This window comes from Talpa europaea (assembly GCF_964194135.1).
Source record: "Talpa europaea genome assembly, chromosome: 2".
NCBI lineage: Eukaryota > Metazoa > Chordata > Mammalia > Eulipotyphla > Talpidae > Talpa > Talpa europaea.
In genome coordinates this window covers 41,874,604-41,880,941 of record NC_140068.1, presented here as the reverse complement: position 1 = coordinate 41,880,941, position 6,338 = coordinate 41,874,604, and the positions used below count along the sequence as shown (strand labels likewise).

The following is a 6,338-nucleotide window of genomic DNA, read 5'->3' as shown; positions in this document are numbered from 1 at the left end:
CCAGAGTCCGAGACGACAGACCTAAGGGCGGGAAGCACGGGTGCCCGCGGGTCTCCCAACCTCTCTGGCAACGAACGGGGGTAGAATGCGGGGCGCGGGGGCCAGGCGCTGACGCTCAGGTGCCCTCCCGTGGGGGCGGCCTCGGGTTTCTCCCCCGCGCAGCCGCCTCCTCAGCACGCTGTGGTGGGAGAGCCTAGCACGGTGCCGGGACCCGCGCTCCCAGCCGCGCCATTTGCCGCGCCCTCCTGGCGGTCGGGTGGGGCCTGACAATCACAGTGTCCTCGGGGTCGCCCCTCTCCAGCGGCCGAGTGGGGGCTCCCCTGGACAAACAGGATTCCCCCCACGCGGCCCCAGTCGCGGGTTCACCCCCAGGAGGGCGCCCCCTCCCGGCGTTTCAGCGTTCCTTGTTGTCAAACCCCACCGTCAGACTCGGGGCGGGGCTGCTTGGGGACTGATCAGTGGCCCCACCTGTCTGCACCTCCCGCTCTTGTCAGTTGGGGCTACCTGCTGCTTGCCTTTCCTGAGTCCGGGAATGGTGGATTTGGCCGACCATTCAGACGTGAGGTGGTAACCGAGGGTGGTTAATTTGCACTTCTTTTATAGCAAGTGAGGTTCAACAATTTTTCCTGTGGTTACTGGCTCTTGGAATGTCTTCTTTGAGAAGTGACTATTGAGGTCCTGCCCATTTGTTTTATTTGCGTCGTTTTTTTGGTTTTTTTTTTTTTCTCTTTGAGAAATTCATGAGATATGAAGCTCATGAGGTACAATTCTGTTAAAGGACCTATGCGCAAACACTAACTCTATGGCTCATGATTCAAAGTTGAGTTTTAGAAACATACATGCAGCAATAGTTCTTGAATGTGTGGTCTATTTTACAGATCATAAATATTAAGAATGATAAAGAATGTCAATGCCCACTTTATAACCCTTGTGGTCATAAAATAGTAAGCATCTTTTTAAAATATACCCCTGAATATTTTGTGTATGTAAGATATACTTACATGTGCATTTTAACTTTATATATGTGTTGAAAAAAGTTCCACAAGTCTTCAACACATTTCAATTTATGGGCCGCCCAGATTTCCCCCAAGAAAATCAAGTAGTGTTTAGTCAGATGTTTTTCCTAGCTACCCAAGTAACTCTTCCCACTGCACTTCTGACATAATAGATCTTCTAGTCCATCATTTTCTGTAAACCTGTACTTTATGTTAGTCCACTTTTGTTTATGGAATGGTTACTACTTAAAGGACCTGAACAGTATCAGTGAAACTAAAATTTTCTTCTAAATTCTTCCAAACTGTGGAAGAGATCAAACTGTAGAATTTCATTCTGCATTCCATTCTTGGCAAAATTCATTCTACAGTCAACAGCTCACAGCAATAGTGGCTCTGTTAAAGAAATCATGAAATAAAATTGCACACTATTACATCTCTATTTTCATGTATATATTTTAAATCTCCAAAAGTATTAGCAAAGAAATGGATTCAATTACTCAAAATTGTTAAGATGGGACCACTTGTTTATCATACCCATGTTGGTTTTCTTTTCTACGTAATCAGCTCCATTTTCTCAGGTCAGAAATTCAGTTTTTATTCACAAGGAAGGAATCTGAACAATATTATTATTTGATCATGCAAAAACTTTATTTTATTTTAAAATAGGATGGATTGGGGGGAAATGTGGTCAATTTTAAAAGCTGTTAAAAGGATTCTAATGAAAAAGCAACCCAATTGATTCCTATTATTTTTAAATTGTAACTAATAATAGTTAACGCTCACTGACCACTCCCATATAATAAACATGGAATACTGACCACAGACATCTGCATGATCTTACTTATTCCTTTAAAACACCCTTTGAGCACCTGCACCCCTATGTTTATAGCAGCACTATTTACAATAGGTAAGCTGTGGAAACAACCCAAATGCCCAAAAATAGATGACTGGATCAAGAAGATGTGGTACATATACACAATGGAATAATACTCAGCAATCAAAAAAGATAAACTCATGCATTTTGCAGCAACATGGATGGAGCTAGAAGGGATCATGCTCAGCAAAATAAGCCAGAAAGAAAAAGAAAAATACCATATGGTCTCACTCATAGCAGGAATCCAGAAAACCTAAATAAGGGACCAGGAAAAAATGAATTAGTACAAAGTAAAAATCAAAATCAATAAGCAACTATAAACCAGCGACAACTACGGGGGAGGGGGGTGCAGGGAGAGGTAGGATTAGGGTCAAAATAAAGGGGGGGTGCAATTGTATGGGGACTATAACCAAAATGAAAATGCATACATTGTGCAAAAATGAAAAATGATGTAATAATTATATAAAATAAAATATTTTAAAAAAGTAAACCCCAACTAAATCTCAAACTAAAATAAATAAATAAATAAAACACCCTTTGAACCTCAGCTTACAAAAATTTAAACACAGCTCAAAAAATAGTAAAAATAAGCTCTTGATATACAGTAGATATGTCTGGCTTCAATACAATACCCATAACACTGTCTTATGCCTGAGGCTTATTAAGCAATATTTGTATTCAGGTGACTTAAACTGAGTTTGGGTTCTACAACTAAGCAGCATGTAATCTCTGGCAAATCTCTTTTCTTTATCTTTTATTTTACTTTATTTTTTTCTGGCCTGTGAAAATTTATGCTACTCTGTTCTCACCATCAAACCTTATGATCTTGGTCTCTCCTTCTTCCCTTTGTACAGGGCCAAAAGAGAGACAGTGGCTACTTTGACAACCTTAAGTGGGGCTCCAGGAATATCACCAACAGTATGGCCTCTGTGGCCAAATACAGCAAACAGAACTTCATCATTTTCCTCAATAAAATTCACACAACCATTATTAAGTACCAAGGCTGTGATTTTTTTTCCTGTTCTTGTTCAGCTGGATTCTGACACACTCTGGATGGCAGAATTTGACTGGCTTCAACTCCCACTTTTTCCAGCTCGATTCCCTCTGCCTGGGAAGCACCTTGAAAAGGATTGGCTTTGAGGGCAGTGCCTCACTGGGTTTTCTTTTTTTTTTTTAAACTTTCAAAATTCAAGTTTAATATGTACTATCAATACCAATCATGGAGTGGATAGCCCCCAATTTTTTTTACAAAATTTCATGTAACTATCTTCCTGATTTAGAAATGTAAACTCCTGAAGTCGACCTGATAGACCTTCACACCACTCCTGACTTCTTATACCACAGGCTAGTTTTGTCTATTCTGGGGCTCTTTGTGTCTGAACTCTTACTCAGCATTCGATCTGAGCCCATGCTGTCCTAAGCAGCAACTGTTATATTTCACTGACTATATACAACAGTGTACTTATTCATTCTGATGGGCCTATCTGGGTTGTTTGCAGTTCGGGTTATTATGAATTGTGTTTGCACAAATGAATTGTGTTTTTTGGTGAAAATAAATACACAGGGCCTCCCCGGTGGCGCAGCGGTTGAGCGCTGGGTTGCGAAGCTGCCCGCGGTCTCTGTAGCGCTGGTTCGATCCCCGGCTGCTCCCCGGCCACTGGAGGAGGGTCCCACATGGCACGCAGACCTCTCCTGCCGCCCGCTGCTCCCCTCAGCAGTGTACTTCGGTCCTTCTGCCTGCTCTGCTCCCCGCTCTGGCTCTGGTGAATTCTCTCACCCTCCTGCGCTTCTGACTGTACCCAGTGCTTGTATGAATAAATAAATAAATCTTTAAAAAAAAAAAAGAAAAGAAAAGAAGTACACAGTTTTGTTGAGTATACACTGAGGAGTGGGTCTGCTGGGTCAAAGCATGGTGTACTTCAGAGCTTTACTACACATTTCCCAAGGTAGATGCACCAGTTTACAATTCCACCATCTGGGTGTGAGTTCTAGCTGCTCTCTGTCCTTGCTGACACTTGGTGTTTTCATAACTGGGCTTTCTGGTACTGTTTATCATGCCACTTCTGATCTTGGTGGTGGCTTCTGAACTTCTTGGCAGTAAGAAGACCACAGAGAAAAGATGGTTCACCTAATACAGCCATCTTGACTCAGCGACACTTCCGGCAAATCCCAATCACTGTGTCATTTTCTTCTACAGTGGTTTACTGAAAGATAAAATCCTCGATCCTTTAACTATCTTGGATAAAAGATTTTAAATTAAAAATGGTAAATTAGGGCCTCCCGGGTGGCACAGCGGTTGAGCGCTGGGTTGCGAAGCTGCCCGCAGTCTCTGCAACCCCGGTTCAATCCCTGCCGCTGGGCGAGGGTCCCACATGGCGCGCAGACCTCTCCTGCCGCCCACTGCTCCCCTCAGCAGTGTACTTGGGTTCTTCTGCCTGCTCTACTCTCCGCTCTAGCTGTGGTGAATTCTCTCACCCTCCCGTGCCTCTGACTGTACCCAATGCTTGTATAAATAAAAAAAAAATGAAAAATTATTAAACCAATTTAATGATATCATTTTAATACTTGCTTTATTTTAAATTGCTTGCTATTTAAATATTTGCAATGGTAGCAAAAGTGAAATAACAGGCCAGTTATTTTATCCTTGTCAGAAATAAAAATAAGTGACTGGTACTTAATTTTACTTAAATAGTAGTGAAAAATATTATACTATCTTCTTTGTAAATAAAACATAGATGATCCAATTTAAGTGTCTGTGAGTTTTTTGTTTATGAGCTTGTTTTAAACTCAATGGGGAAAAAGAACTGGAGTAAATTCTGAAAAGAATGAGAGTAATGAAACAATCTGAACACCACCTGGTATTCAAGTGTTGGAAATTGAATAATAGAAGGTGAGCATTTTGAACAGGATCTCCCAGAATCAAATCATAATTAATTTATATAGGAATTTAACAGGCAAAACGCCACACTCTCACCAATGGACAGATCAATGAGACAAAAAAAAAAAAAAAAAAAAAGGACACTAGAACTCTAAATAACACCTAGACCATATGGGCTTAACAGACATCTATAGGACACTGCATCTCCAAAAATCTGAGTACACCTTTTTCTCAAGTGCACATGGATCATTCTCCAGGATGGATCACAGATTAGGTCACAAGGCAAACCTCAACAGATACTTAAGTTCAAAATCATACCAACTATCTTCTCTGACCATAAAGGCATCAAACTAGAAATAAGCCATGAAAAGAAAGAAGGAACCCTCCTACTTCATGGAGATTGAAACCCACACCACTGGAAGACCACTGGATTAATGTGGAGATCAAAGAAGAAATGGAAAAATACCTTGAGACTAACGACAATGAGGGCACAACTTTCCAGAATGTATGGGACACAGCAAAAGCAGTAGTAAGAGGAAAGTATATATAGCAACTCACATCAAGCAAGGCTCACATCAAGGAGCAAAAAAGAATTCAAAAAATAACCTAATCTCTCAAAGAACTAGAAAAAGAACAACAAAAACTAAAACCCAAAAGCCAGTATAAGAAAGGAAATAATAAAAATCAAAGCAGAAATAAATGAAATAGAAATTAAAAAAAAAAAAAACAATCCAAAAGATCAAGGTAACCAAAAGTTGATTCTTTGAAAAAATAAACAAAATAGATAAACCTCTGGCCAGGCTCACTAAGAAAAAATGGAAGAAAACACAAATAATAGGATCATAAATGAAAGAGGAAAAATTGCAACAGACAACGCAGAAATCAAAAGAATAGTCAGAGATTACTATGAACAGTTATATGCAAACAAGTTCAACAACCTAGAAGAGATGGACAAATTTCTAGAACTACGCAATCATCCAATGCTAGATAAAGAAGAAAAAGAACACCTAAACAGACCAATTACTAGCAGTGAAATTGAAACTGTAATCAAAATCCTCCCCAAAAACAAAAGCCCAGGACCAGACGGCTTTGCAAATGAATTCTGCTAAATGTTCAGAAACAACAAAATTAGCAGGCAACCATAAATCAGAGACATTCTGCCATGAAAGGGGAGAAAAGGGGATCAAAACAGGGGAGAGAACGGACTATGGTGATGGTTCACAGGTGAATTGGTAGTGGGAATTTTATGGGGAATACACAATGATGTAAGAGATACAAATAAAAAAATTTTAAATTAAAAGTGAATATAAAAAAGGAATTTAGTAAGCAATAAAGGTACATTATAAAACATAAGGAAAGCATGGATTATTCATTGTATAACCTTGGTGATTTAATTCAGAGTCTGGAGGAAAAAAAGATTTTGACCCACATCACTCACCTAAGTTTCTTCAGGGTAGATCTTCTACTTACTTTAAAAAGATAGAATTTTTTAAATCCAGTTAAAGTACTGTCCAGCTTCCAAACTATTAAAACTGAATTCACAAAAGCCAGTAAAAACCTGGGATTTAGTCAATATTATAAAAAGCTAAAT

The 6,338-nt window shown here is 39.8% G+C and overlaps 1 pseudogene across 1 annotated transcript; it reads right to left on the bottom strand.

The window, feature by feature from the left end:
- Positions 1 to 2,567: 2,567 nt before the first annotated feature.
- On the bottom strand, positions 2,568 to 4,010 carry LOC311187089 (small ribosomal subunit protein uS12-like; annotated as a pseudogene). The gene is made up of 2 exons: positions 3,901 to 4,010; positions 2,568 to 3,022 (listed from the first exon to the last, which is right to left on the bottom strand). The product of its transcript is annotated as a small ribosomal subunit protein uS12-like (transcript).
- Between the last annotated feature and the right edge of the window lie 2,328 nt (positions 4,011 to 6,338).